We start from the raw sequence: 15,124 nt of genomic DNA, 5'->3' as shown, positions 1-15,124 counted from the left end.
TAAGGGTAAACAACCCTCTAGTTTCTACCTGCTTTAGGTCACTCTCCAGGCCTGCAATAGCTTTCTGTTTGATTTTTTGTTCACATTTTGCTATCATTACCTATAGGGAAGTTAGTCTAAAAAGAAAAGAAATGGCTCCACCCTTACTAGAAACTAGAATTTTACTATAGTTACTTTAAAGAGTTTTCAAATTTATCTGCACATTGGAATCACCTGGAAAGCTTAAAAACCAAACAAATAAACGAAAACTTGTGGCTTGGTTTATTAGCCACTGTTTCTCTACGTAAGTAGAACACTAGGAGTTGACAATTCATTCTCTATCCATACTTTAAGAAAATTACTTTTTTTCTTTTTGTTGAAATATTAGACAATTTTTGTAAAAAAAATGTAATTTGATGAAGAATTATCATTTAGGTCAAGTTGGCCAATTAGAGTTTAACGTAATTTGGTATTTGACACTGGGTTCATACTATAGTATAATTAATACAGTCCATGCAACATGTAAAACTAAGCCACTAACAAATAGTCCTAATACTGCAGGAAGATGAACATGCATTTGTATCAAATGAAAAAATAAAGTTTATCTCTGGAAAATTGGCCAGAGTAAAAAGCAATGTTCCGAAATCAGGTTTAGGTCTCATTAAACTCATTAAGAGAAGGATATGTCGAATCTTGACCCCTAACAAAAATGGACTGCCATCTGAGATGAGTTTTATGATTCAGAGACTGAAAAAATACTCAACAGATACTTTGTGGCCCAAGAAATAGTGGCAATTTATGGTTGATGGTCACAAAAGAACAGCTAATAAATAAGGAAAGCATGATAAAGTGATGAATACAGCAATAGGTACTACAAGGATTTCATCAAATGTGAAGGAGACAGTTTTTGAATGAAATGTTTTATGACATTAATAGAACATGCCAGCTTTGAAGCACTGTATGGTTGACTTGCAAATGAAACCAAATCCCATGGTGGGAACGTATTTGTAAATTCATTAAAAAATTTTTTTTTTCAATGTAATTCATTTGTGAGAGACAGCGAGTAAGTGGGGGAGGAGCACAGAGAGAGGGAAACACGGAATCTGAAGCAGGCTCCAAGCTGTCAGCACAGGGCCCAACGCGAGGCTCGAACTCACGAACCACAAGATCATGACCTGAGCTGAAGTCAGACCCTTAACTGACTGAGCCACCTAGGCGCCCCGAGCACTGGGAACGTATTTATAGACAGACATTTAACTAATAGCATACAGGTAAGGAAAATGAAACCGTAGAGGGGTTTCAGAAGAAAACTGTTACCTTAGGAAGCTTTGCCAGCTTGGGTTTGTTGTTGTTTTCTAATATCTCAAAATATTTTTTTTATAAATAAAATGACTGCAACTTGAATCTATTCACATTTGATTGGATCAGTCTATTTTATGATCTAAGGACAAATTCAGCTCTTGGAAGAGCTGCATTATTTCAAATTATTGCATATATTTTTAATAGAGTTTTATAAACTATATTATAAATTAATTCTATGATTTTAATGTGAGGATAGGGCTTTCACAGACTATAAATAGATAAGCAAAAGATAGTCATTTAACTTGTCGCATATTTTTTTCTCAAAAAAAACCTGTCTTGCTACCTTTTGACTTGTTACTCTATCTGATCATTAATGTTTCGTTGCTTAAAGTTCTTGCCAATGATTTTTGTTTTGAAATTTGTTTTACTCAAATGATTCTGTGAAAAGCCAATGTGTATTACATTAGTTAACATTTCCTCCCAGCTTATGTGTATAGTAAATCTCCACAGTCTAGAACATTACTTATCAACAGTCCTTTCAGTTGTAATGTTTTCTATAAATATATCATCTGTAAACCCAACATTACAATGAAAAATGTGAGATTAATTAGGAAAGAAAAAGAACAATATTTACTGAACACTTTATATTATTTGTTTTATTAGTATTGTAATACTTATCGGACAGTTTATATGCATATCTCATTTAGTCCTTACAACCTTGATGGGAGAGGTTATTCCTATGATGCAGCTAAGGAACCTGGGACTCACCCAAATTCAACTTGTCTGTGGTTACTGGCTAATAGAGCCTGCATTCACTAGGTGATTCTGCAAAGCTCTCCCTCCTTCCACACACTATGCCTAAAACGAAAGAACTTGGAACTGTCCCATTTTTATCATACTGTTGTTCAATAAAGATTTGATGGCTGCTTTGGCAGATGATCACATGCAGGTTTTATTTTCTAAGTACCTCAATTTATTTTTCTGCTGTCTTATCAAACTCCCTGCCGACACCCATTGCTTTACCCTTTGGCCATCTCTGCTTCTCAGGGAGACTTGCCGGAATTGACACATCCTCTTGATTTCCTAAATCCTAAGACTAGCGTGAGCCTGAAATAATGAACTCTCCAATGCCAAGAAATCGGTCTTATAGCTTCTCTGTGTAAGTCTTAACACCTAATCTCCGATTCAGTGCATTTCATTTTCCTTTCTAAGTATCAGCTTTCTGAGCCTGCAACCTCGGGGCTACTACTTTTTTTTAAGTACGTGTTTGTTTGGGGTGATTTTTTGTTTTTTTGTTTTGTTTTGTTTTTTGACTCAGAAACTTTAGACTTATCCTAGTGTCTATAGTTACTCTGTGCTGCTCCTTTCAATTTCCTCTGTACAAAAATTAAGTCTTTTAAGGCTTCTCTGGGATGAAGGCATAGCTTCAAGAAGTAACAAACACTCCTTTTAAAAGGAAAGTGAAGATTTATGACAGTGCCTTTCCACTCTTCTCTCCTCCAACCCAAAAACATCACCTTTTTTGAAACAAGGCCCCGAAAGCTGATTAGAGCCAGAGGTCTTAAATGGTACACACCAGGGGGCAAAGATCAGCTTTAAAATAAATACCTCCAAGCAAAGAAAACAAAGCAGAACATTATTTCCCTTTCAGAGAACCTAAGATATAGCAGGAAAAAACTTTGTGCAAGTTTTCTAATGGACTGCCACCTCGAAGCTCGACTAAAAAGTTGACTTTATTTGGTGAAACGTGTTGCTATTCACAGGCAGGTGCGCTCTGATTCACCAACTCCGTGTTAACCTGAACCTGCAGAGGTATCTTTGATCAGCTCCCCGAGAGCCTCTCTGGCTTCCCAACTTGGCTCCGCAAACTTCAAAAGAACTGTAAAGCAGACTCTAATCTCAGCCTTCCTGTTTCTACGTCTGCCCACTGGGTTCACATAACAGCATGTTTTCCTTGAAGGGTGTTTTCCACGATTATACTGACTGTCATACTGTTAAACCTGCATCCAGGTACAGGGATTCCTCCTTTTTGTAACTCAATCTCTGCAAATGGTTTCTTGGGCTCATTTGCAGTGACATTTATGTGATTATGCAAATCAATGACTGCTGGCCTGATGCTGGAAGTAATACTTCAGTTTAGGGGAACTCTGTTATCAGTAAAGCAGCTAGTAAGTGCGACAGATTCTGTCCATGAAGATGACACACAGACAACAGATCTGGATATTAGTTGGGACTCTGACAGTGGATTGGGAGTGTTGAGTTACAAACATAACAATGTCCCTTACCAGGGGATCCCAAGACATATTTATATTTCAAGAGCATCTCACCACCTCAAGCATGAATGGTCAGATAACATCCAGTCTTCTTTTTAAATTTTTATTTATTATTATTTTTTAAAAGTTTTTATTTAATTATTTTGAGAGAGACGAAGACAGCGTGAGTGGGGAAGAGCAGAGAGAGGGAGAGAGAGAATCCCAAGCAGGCTCTGCACAGCCAGCACAGAGCCCAACACAGGGCTCAAATCCATGAACCACAAGATCATGGCCTAAGCCGAAATCAAGAATCGTATGATTAACTGACTGAGCCACCCAGGCATTCCTGGTCTTCTTTTTTCAAGCTGATCTCTCAGCCTTTTGACACTCAGCTACAAGATAAGACTTACCCTTGGGCTTCATTGCCCTTTCAAAGCCCATACAGTTTTGGCCTCCAAGATTTTGTGCCCCTGCCTTTGGATTTTTAAAAAATGCTCTATTTTTGACATTGCATTGGGAGGTATTTTAGAACAAGTGGGGGTGTAGGTGAAAGAGAAATCGAACTTGTGAAGTCTCAAGCAAGTTACTTGGCATCACGCAAAGCCTGGGTTTCGCCTCTACGTCCGGTCAAAATAAATACCTAAAGTGGAAACCCTTAAAAGTTTTAGAGCAAAGCAGATTGGCCTACAAATACATGTTGTCAGTGCATGTTAGATAGAAGGAATCTACCTCTCCACACCCACCATTACCTGGGCCGGGTTCAGAGTCCCGGCTTCCACATTGCCTCCTGGCAGGTGAACGCTCCCATACCAGCTGCAGCCTTTGATTTGGTCTGGCCAACTCCACCCTTCCTGTTCTTCCCACCTCCTGGCTGCCTTTCTTACAATAGCTGCCGTTCAATTTCCTTCCCCCACTCTTAGTGCCGTCTTCCTTTCTTCTCTCTTGTTATTCAGGAAAAGTGGTGTGAAAGCTTCAGAAACAGGTTGTAGGCTAGAGAGAGTGCTGAAGAAGGTATTTATCCTCTGTCTCTCAGACAAAGCGGTTTGAATTTCTACCTCGGGCACCATTCCTGCGGAGTTCAAAATAACACCAGTTCTTCCTTACTAAGGGGCTGACCATCCAGAGAGATTTGCTTTCTCTTTCCTGTGGGTTCGCTTAAGAGAAATACTCTGAAGAGACCTCATTTTGCCTTTTGTGATTTTTGTTGTTGTTGTTGTTCTGGTGAACAAAGCTAAATGTATGATGACAGTGACAGAAACAGAGGCATAATTTTCATTGTTTTCTTGGAGGTAGAAGGACTTTTCGGGGTCATTGAGATGAGAGGAGAAAACTGGGGTCGTCTGTTAGTTAACCTTTTCAAGGTACGTGACTTCTCCAAAAGTGACTCCCCTCATCTCCTTGTTTATCCTCCAGAGAATATTTTTAATATACCACAGTTGGTCTTTTACTAGAAGCAATAACTAGTCAAATAGAACCTCATTTGTCTATTCTTGAATGTCTTGCTTTCACTTCATTCCCTAGTTACTTGAGGACAGTGTCTCTCCTTCAACTCTTCTTTCCTTGCTCTTTGTTCTCCTTTTCTCTTTCTTTATCCCCCTGTTTAAATTTGTTTGCCAGCTTATTATAAGAATTTTTTTAATGTGTATGTATTTTTGAGAAAGACAGAAAGAAAGAGACACAGAGAAGCAGAGAGTGAGCGGGGGAAGGTCAGAGAGAGAGGGAAACACAGAATTTGAAGCAGGCTCCAGGTTCTGAGCTGTCAGCACAGAGCCCGATGTGGGGTTTGAACTCATGAACTGTGAGATAATAACCTGAGCTGAAGTTACATGCTTAACCAACTGAGCCACTAGGTGCCCCTTTGTCAGCCTGTTATAAAGGACAATATAAAGGGTACAGATGAACAGCTAAATGAAGGGGTACATTGGGTGAGGTCCAGAAGAATCTGGAGCTGGGAGCTTCCATCCCCTTGGACTCGCCAGGTGCCACCCCACTGGGTGCCAGTGCCTTTACCAACCCACAGGCTTCTTGCCTTTTGTGACTTTGATACACAACTGAAGCTGCCCCCTGATACAGGTGGAAGAACACTGAGCCGGACTTCAGAGGAACTAAGTGTGGTTCTAGGCCAGCATAACACTAGCTTCTCGAAGCTGGTTTTCTCACCGGTAAAGCAGAGGGTAGGTTATATAGAGGATCTGCTCAGCCTCTGAAAGCACTAACCTTCTAAGGACATAAACAATAATACATATAGATCTGAAAACATTGTAGTTTATTTGAAATCAGTAAAAGGTCTGCAAGATATTGATCACAAGTAAAGGATTTACTGTGTGACGGAATACAAATAAAACATTTACTATTGTGGGGGGCACCTGGGTGACTCGGTTGGTTAAGCATCCGACTTCGGCTCAGGTCATGATCTCATGGGTTCATGAGTTCGAGGCCCGCATTGGGTGAGTCAATGCTCCACTTCTCTCCCTCTCTCTCTCTCTCTCTCTCTCTCTGCCTGCCCCTGGTGGGATTCTGTCTCCCTCTTTCTCTGCCCATTGTTCACTCACACTCCTTCTGTCTCATAAATAAATAAATAAATAAATAAATAAATAAATATTTACCATTGGGGTCTCAACATGATGAAACGTTGCCTTTCTTTGGGCAAAACTATCAAGAAGGGGATTGTAACCTTCAGGGATGATGTTTCCATATAGGAAGGAGAAAATCTATGTGAAACTATTAAATTGGAGAGGCCAAGTGCTTTGTTTTGGCATAAGTGATGTAGCAGGGTGGGGAGGGGAGGTGGGGATGGGGGGGGTGCCCTGAGAGGGAGGTGGAGGTGAGAAGAGGGGTGCAGAGCACCAGGCCTGCCCTGCCAGAGACCAATGGTCACGTTTGCTCTTCACTGGAGACAGAGCCTGGAGGATCTTCAGGATTTTCTGAGGATGACAGAGCTCCAGGAAAACCTATCGTTGATTAAGAAAATGACTGTAATTATAAACTTAGCGAGAATCCAGGGGGGCATTTGGAAACCAGATAGGAAAGAACCTTAAGACTCCAGGGAATAAAAATGTGAAGCCTCACAAATTAGGATGTAGGGCTTTTATTTTATTTTTATTTTTAAAAAATGTTTATTTATTCTTGAGAGAGAGGTAGAGAATGAGCAGGGGAGGGGCAGAGAGAGAGGGAGACAGAATCCCAAGCAGGTTCTGTGCTGTCAGCATAAAGCCCCACAAGGGGCTCGAACTCACAAACTGCGAGATCATAACCTGATCTGAAACCAAGAGTTGGACACTTAAGTGACCGAGCCACCCAGGCACCCCAGGATGTAGGGCTTTTAAAACAGTTGTCCTTTCAGAATAGCTGGGCAAACTGTATACTTTCACGTTAAGGATGTTTGAAGCACAGTGTGAGTGTCACTTGAGAGAAAGGGAGTCTCAGCTATGCAGGTCAGACAACTTGTGTGCACAAAGAACGTTTATTTTGTGTTCAGGACTCTATGAGGCAAAGGTGGCAGGGGGTTGAGGGGGTGGTGGGGCGGGCTGGCAAGAATAGAGACCTGGGAAGCCGGGGAAAAGGACACCAGTTTCTATACTCTGGCTGTGCATCGGGATCTCCTGGTGGGAGGCCTTCAAGTACAGCTATCTGGGTTCCAGCCAGGACCAGCTCCGTAACTCATAAGGCCGAGTGCAAAGTACACATGTGGGGCCCCTTCAAAGAACAATTAAAAAATGCCATTAAAACTACTTGAAATCTAACGTGTTTTCCTTTCTGTTGTCCTGTCACGGTGTTTTCCATTTGCCATTTAATGTTATTTTAAGCAAAGAAAAACTACAATTTTAAGTTATTAGCATGAATTTTTACTGTTCATCGTTATATGGTGCAATGCCCGTTTTAAATGGAAACAGAAGAGCGTAAAACATATACAGGATCACCCAGATGACACCGTTTCTGTTTTGTAGCTTGTCACATGCACATATATCCTGTTGTAACTGGAAGAGTGGAAATGCTGTGTAAAAGTAGCTAATCTGTTTTTTATCTGTTGGTTTTTTTTTTTTTCCCACTTCTTAATGTGCCCACATCCTACCAACATTCTCTACCTTTGGCCTACTGAACAAGAAAGGCCTGAAAGGAGAAGGAGCTCTGGGTCATCCTTCCTTTCCCTTTCCTTTAATGTCACTATCTTCAAAGTAAGTGGTTGGCTAAGACAGGGAAGTAACAAGAGCAGAAAAGTACCTGATAGGGTTCCTTATTCATTCATGACTCTTCAAATACCACTGCTTTCCTTCTGGCTCGAACGGAAAACACGGCTTCTTGGGGCTGTGAGCCCTTCCTGCTACTCGGTGGTAAACCTAGCGCCTTAACCGGCACCCACTTTGGGTCTCGCTGATCTCCTGCTATCTCCAGTAGGGATCTTCGGTGAGTCCACTGGCATCCCGCGCTCCTGGGGCAGGGGACTGCTGACTACATGAGAAAGGGCCGGCAAGGACACATGCGACCCGTAACTCCTCTGCTCATTGACCTCCACTGCTGTCTCATTGGACTTACAAAACACAAATTCAAAGGCATACAATCATTAAGAATTTTAAGATGGTTAAAGTAATTTTTTAAAGTTTATTTATTTATTTAGAGAGAGTGAGCACGCGAGTGGGGGAGGGGCAGAGACAGAGGGAAAGAGAGAGTATCCCAAGCAGGCTCCCTACTCTCAGCGAGGAGCCTCATTCAGAGCTCGAATCTGTGAACCGTGAGATCATGATCTGAGTCGAAATCAAAAGTTGTACGCTTGACCGACTGACTGAGCCACCCGGGCACCCCTAATTTTAAGGTGGTTGTAAAGAGCGCTAAACCAAGCACAGGGCTGTCCTGAGTATGGAGCCCTGTGCAACTGCATATGGCATGTCCATGAATAGCCCTGGCTCGACTTCCGTATTTCCTACCCTAGACTTTATTTCTAACTGGAAAGTCACCTGGATTCTATGGCCAGGGCTTCTGGAACGAAGGAAAGGTGAGGGAAGTGAGGAAGAGCCAGGTTCCATCAAGCTGCTAAAGGTCTGGGTGAAACCACAGAAGGAAAGGAACTCCGGGTTACCCTTTCTTTCCCTTTCCTTCTATGTCTCACGGTCAGTGTATGTTGAAGGTTCACCACAAGTAAGCCACAGGCCAGCACGGGCGAGAGGGAGGCGGAGGATCCCACGCAGGTTCTGTGTTGACAGCTTAGAGCCTGATGTATGTTTCACACGCGATCATGACCTGAGCTGAAGCCAGACACTCAACCAACTGAGCCACCCAGGGGCTCCTACTTTACCCTGTATTCAGACCCAAATCTAGATTAGGTGGTATCCAAACTAGTTTTTGCACAACCTTTTCTGGAAATGGAAATTGAAGATAGGATTGTGGTTTGCAAAAAGAGTACTTTCAGGAGAAGCTTGCTTAAATCTATTAACGCGGTTGATAAATTGCTTTTACGGATTGAGAACCATCAAAACGAGTTGGTAGTCCAGTATTTCTCAATCCTTTCTTATCATGGCAGACATAGAAAGCGGTCACGTTGTGTAGCATATACTGCTATGCTCAGCTCAAGGCTGGAGAGCCTTCCTGGGAACCCCAGCTGCCCCTAACCTTGCCCGGGGCTCTAAGGCCTACTGAGCACTCAGTGTACCTTACTCGGTCACTCTCCGGGCCAAAACACGCTGCCTGGGAAGTTTTGCTGTGGTAGATACTTGTTGGTTCCTCCCTGGGAGCCATTTCCCCTTTCTCCTTTCTAATGGCATAAACTTTTCATTTCCATACGATGAAGGGAAAAGTGACTATTCCCAGCCTGTAGAGGCAAGCACAGGACTTGAGCTAAATCTCTTGGTGAACTTGTTGCTCTGACCTCAATGACTGGCAGAGGCATGGCACTTTACTGGTCTGATCAGAATGAAAGTCATGCGTGGCATGCTGGGACAAAGCCAGTCTCTCCTCTTGGACACCGCATGTGTGGAAATGAGACCACGGCTGTGTCCACTGAGCCATTGTGACAGGCAGAAGAGGCCAATGCTTGAAAGAGGGCCCAAGCAAGTGAATGGAGTCCGGGAGCCCTGATTCTACCAGAAACCTGTAGAGAATTCTAAACCTGGGGCTTGTATGGTTTTTAAACTTGGCACTTATGGGAGCCTATGAAATTATTTTATTGTTTAAACCAGGTCTAGTTATGTTGCCTCTTAATTATAACTGGCTGCATTGTCCCAGGCTCAGATTCTCTTGCACATCTAACACTCATGTATCTCCAGCAAGCGCTTGGAGTTTCCCAGTAGCAGTAAGGGAATGTCTATCCAAATTTTTCATCCATATAGAATTGTTGCTAAGAGTATCCACTTGAGGGGTGCCTGGGTGGCTCAGTCCATTAAGCATCCGACTTTGGGTCAGGTCATGATCTCACGGTTCATGAGTTTGAGCCCCACATCAGGTGAGCTCACGTCCCATTTCAGGGGAGCTCCAGGCCCGCTTTGGCCTCTGTGCTGACGGTGTGGAGCCTGCATGGGATTCTCTCTCTCTTGCTCTCACTGACTTGCTCTCTCTCTCTCTCTCAAAAATAAAGAAATTTACAAAAAAAAAAAAGAAAGAAAGAAAAAGAGTCTGTTTCTTGTAGTGAGAAAAAAAAAAGTATCTTGTTGGCCAGAGTTAGACCCACTGTCTCTGACCATAAGGTGCAGTAAAGTGAACTGGGCTATACAGAAAAACAAACCTGTGACACTGGCCAGTTGGTGAGGCTTATGAACCAACTGAGTTAAAACCACCTGTCCTGTGACACACCATAAGCCCCTGGAGATGCAGGGGTGGTTTACCACTAGGATTCTAGGAGCAGCCACGTGCTTCTAAGAGTGGATTGGCTCCCGTTTTAGAGACAGAACACTCATTGCTGACTCTGCAGTTTCCTAGCTCCATGACCTTATCTGAGCGTCAGTTTCTTCTAAGATGAGAATAACATATTCCTTCTCTGTCTCACAGAGATTTTGTAAGGGTAAATGAGGTAGTAGATGCTGATGTGCTTCCTAAACCATAAACATCGTACAAACACAGTAGATTATGGGTAGAGCATTTTTTAAAGACCTGTAGACATTCACCAAAGAGTAATTCTTTCTTAGAGCACTTAGTTATTATGTGATAACATTTCATTCTTTTGGGAATTGTTGTAGAATACACATAACATAAAATTTACCATCTTAACTGCTTTTACATGTACAGTTCTGTGGCAATAAACACGCTCATGTTGTTGCTCAATCATCACCATCATCCATCTCCAGAACTCATCTTGCAAAACTGACACTCTGTACCTATTAAGCAATAGCTTCCCATTCTCCCTGTCTCTAGCCCTTTTTAACCAGCATTTCTACTTTCTGTCTCCATGAATTTGACTCAAGTCTCTCATTTAAGCGGGATCATACAGTATGGTTTTAAATGTAAGCATTGTATCTGTAAGCAGGAACCCAAAGCCTAAAAAGGCCACAGACTTTCAACCCTTTCTTTAGAATTAATAGACATCTAGGGCCATTACTTTGGACTTTCACAGGTAGGGGGTTGGGGTGGGGAGGAGGTGGATAGCTCAAAATAATTTCTGGGGCCATGGAAAGCCGATATAATCACTGATATTTATATATGCACAATTCCACATGTACATTCCTAAATGACCAACAGGCCTCCTAGAGCTCTTTTAAAAGCAAGGAGGGACAGAGAGGATGACTCTGGAGACCCATTAGATTTGAAAATTATAATCCATAGAAACATCTGCACAGATTTCTGGATGAGGGAGGAATAACAATGATTTGATGAAGGCAAGAACAGTGTTTTTCTGAACCATATTAAGGCACTTGGTCTGACGAAGGACTTTTTCTCCCCCTGATCTGTATATACATCAATGTCAACACCTATAGACAAAATCTATAACATCTAAATTGTCCTGGGAAGTTCAAGATCTGTGGTTTCCTTCCTTATACAGTTGGCTTTTGAACAACGTGAGGGTTGGGGTGCCAACCCTCCATACAATTGAAAATCCACATAGAACTTTTGACTCCTCAAAACTTAGCTACAAATAGTCTACAGTTGACCTGAAGCCTTAGTGATAACATAATCCATTAACTCATATTTTACATGTCCTATGTATCGTATACAGTGTCTCTACAATAAAGTTAACTAGAGAAAAGAAAATATTATTAAGAAAATCATAAGGAAAATACATGTATAGTACTGTATTTATCAAAATAACTCTATGTACAAGTGGACCCATGCAGTTCAAACCTGTGTGGTTCAAGGGGCAACCATAGTTCAAATTTCATTCTTCTATGAGATATCCAGAGAGAAATGTCAAATCTGACTGTCCAGGAAATTCATTGTTGCGAAGGTTGATTGAAATAGGGAGTTTATTCATAAACCAGAGCTTGAGGATATTTTTATGACACAAATTGTCACTTTTTTTGTTGTGTAGGATTTGACTTCTCAGACTTTAAGCCTCTATAGGAGAAGAGCAATGATTACTATGTAAATAATTGAGTATACATGGCCAATATTCTCTAGATTCTGGGGATATGCAACAGCGGGAAGCTGGTTGCTAGAGACTCAGTGTTTGTGTCTTCCACCAGCTCCTGCCAAATTCATACATTGAAACCTAATCCCCAAAGCCATGGTATTTAGAAGTGGGCCATTTGGGAGGTGATCAGGTTCTAAGGGTGGAGCCCTCATGAATGGGATTAGTCCCCTTAAGAAACAGATCCCAGGGGCGCCTGGGTGGCTCAGTTGGTTGAGTGTCTGACTTCAGCTCACGTCATGATCTCATGGTTCCTGAGTTTGAGCCCCACATCCGGCTCCGCACTGACAGTGTGGAGCCTGCTTGGGATTCTCTCTCTCCCTCTCTCCCTCTCACCCCCTCTCTGCCCCTCCTCCACTCATGCTTTCTCTCTTTCTTTCAAAAATAAGTAAATCGTTAAAAAGAGAAAAAAAAGCGTTTCAAAAATAAATAAATAAGTACAACAGACCCCAGAGAGCTCCTTCACATCTTCTGCCTTGTAAAGAAACACTGAACTTTCACCAGACACTGAACTTACTGGCCTCGATCTGGACCTTCTCACCCTCCAGAACCGTAAGCAATGTTTGTTGTTTGACCCAACCTGTAACGTGGATACTCTATGGTATTTTGTTCTAGAAGCACAGATAGGCTAAGGCAATGGTAGATGAGAAAACTATCCATTTAGGCAATTTTGTTTTTTTGTTTTTTTTTTTTTGCTTTTAGATTAAAAAAACTTTTTTTCAATAATCTCTACACTCAACATGGGGCTCAAATGTACAACCCCAATATCAAGAGTTGTGTGCTCTACCAACCAAGCCATCAGGAGCCCCTTGGTGATTCTTTCTTAGACTGATTCTGCTACATGATTATGCAAAAAAGTCTCAGGTGTGCAGTAATTGCTTCACATTTTATTGTAAAGTATGTTTTTGAAAATAAACTGATGTAAGCTAGTCAATTCACGGGAGTATGCTGTATGATGTTGAACTTCCTGCCTTCTGTGTTCTAATTCTCAGAATGAGTGCTGAAAAGCTGGCAAAGATATTTAACCTCAGTGGAAAACCTCGCACTTGACTGATATCCTTATGCTCCAGACAAACGCTCCATAGATACAAATGGAGACATTGTGTTCCACTAGTAAGCAGGTCATAAAATTCCTGGTAATGCTTCCGGTAAGGACAGATTTTTTTTTTTTCCCCTTGTGCAAAGTACACTAGTTCTTGTTTGTCCTTGCCCTGGCAAATGAGTTAAAATCCAGTCCCCACTATACACCTGTCATTCTAGCCATACCTAATTACCTGCGATTGATTCCTTAGACATCCACTGCTCTGACCCTCCTCCATGCCTTTGCTCAACCCATTCTTTTTGCTTAAAATGCCTCTGCAGTAAGGGTTCTCAACCTTGGCTTTACCCAGATATGCATGCTTTGGTCCTTCCCTGCCCGCCCCCCCCCCCCATCCCATTCTGATGTAAGTGATCTCCCGTGAAGATTTCTTAAAGCTTCCCAGGTTGAAGACCGAAGTTGGACAACAGTTTCTCCGAGGGGGGCCATGAACTCTGGCATTAGACTCACAGGGTGACTTTGTTAGAAATGCAGAATTGGCTCTCAAAGCAGACCTCCAGCGTTAGGATCTGCTTTGAGGGTTGGGGTAGCTAAGTGATCCCTAAGTGATTCTTAGGCACATTGAAGTTTGAGAACCATTGTCCTGGGGGCTGTTAAAAGCCTGCAAGTCAAGCCCCACCTTCCATAAATCTTTGCCTCCTTCCCTGCAGTTAATCAATCACTTGATGCATTTTGTAAAAGGCAGAATGCTTTGGTCTATCTTCAGGCTACTGTTAGGTTTTCTTCTTCTGCATCTGCAGTATGTGTCTTCTTCTCTTCCCTTCTCCCTCCATCCCCAAATGATAGAATGTGGCTGAGTGGAGGGACAGCTCAGCCCGGTGTTTTACACTTAATAAAGAAGTGGTTGTTTAAATTCAGTGTCAAAGCATAATCTTCCCAGGACTGGGCCTGAAATATTAACCGGACCTTAGAACCCTAGCTGCTGTGTGAAGTCCTCTGTGGCTTTCCCACACTGATGAAGAGTCCTCTGTTCTAATGTGTGTTAAAAGGCACAGAGCTGTTTGCCTAAATGCAGCTGAAAGTGCCCTCCGGGTCACAGCGTGAACACCGGTGTTAGGTGGTGACAGCCCCGAGGGACAGCAGCGACTTCCGCCCAGCAAGAGCGGCCAAGCCTGCTGGGAAGAAAGGGTTGCAACCTTTAGCGAGACAAAGGGATGCTTTTGGGAAATGAAGAGTTCCTGCTCATGGACAAATAGGTCTTGAAAGTCACACGCTCTGATATGGGCCCGTCTGAACAGGAAAAGGAGGACTTCTTATTTGTCAGGAGGTCTGCTTGAAAAGAAAAGAAAAAAAAAAAGCACCCACTGAAATATTGCTTACTTCCTAGAGGGAAGGACATATTCTTGGACTGAACTCCAAAGGATGTCGGTCTCAACAAGGATGTCAGAACTGACTCTGTCTTATGGGACGACTTGTTTGCCAAGAACCAGAAGTCACTCAAACCAGTTAAGTCACAGAGGGCTGATTTTAAAGACGCAGTGGTTGTACTTCCTTCTATGTGGCTATTTGTCGGTGCTGTGATTAGCAAGGCAGTTGTATTGACACACTGTGTTGCAACAGATGCAAAATCATTTTGGTAGTTCTTTGAGGACAGAAGAAACTTTTAAAGTTGTGGAGTCCCCAGACTGAATGAAGACGAACTTTAAAATGCTGACCACTTTGCCGTGGCTAGCAGGAAGCCCGGAAAGAAATTTAGTATTCGTATGAGGCCACCCAGGACCCTGGGGACATGAGAGCTTGGTGAAGTCACCCGCCAACTTTTCCTGTCTTCCTTTCATTGTTTGGAGTTTTAAGTTTTGTCTCTGTAAATCATCTTAAAGCCTTTTTAAAGAAGAGGAGTTTCACTTTTAAAAAAACTAAAGAGGAAAGAAACTTCATGGGTAGTAGATGATATCTCGCAGTATAAACCTACTAATCATCCAAGTTCTCTGCTCCAATGCAGAC

This window comes from Acinonyx jubatus, chromosome D3 (assembly GCF_027475565.1).
Source record: "Acinonyx jubatus isolate Ajub_Pintada_27869175 chromosome D3, VMU_Ajub_asm_v1.0, whole genome shotgun sequence".
NCBI classification, from domain to species: Eukaryota; Metazoa; Chordata; class Mammalia; order Carnivora; family Felidae; genus Acinonyx; species Acinonyx jubatus.
The sequence above is the reverse complement of the archived record's forward strand: the minus strand, read 5'-3'. Positions refer to the sequence as shown.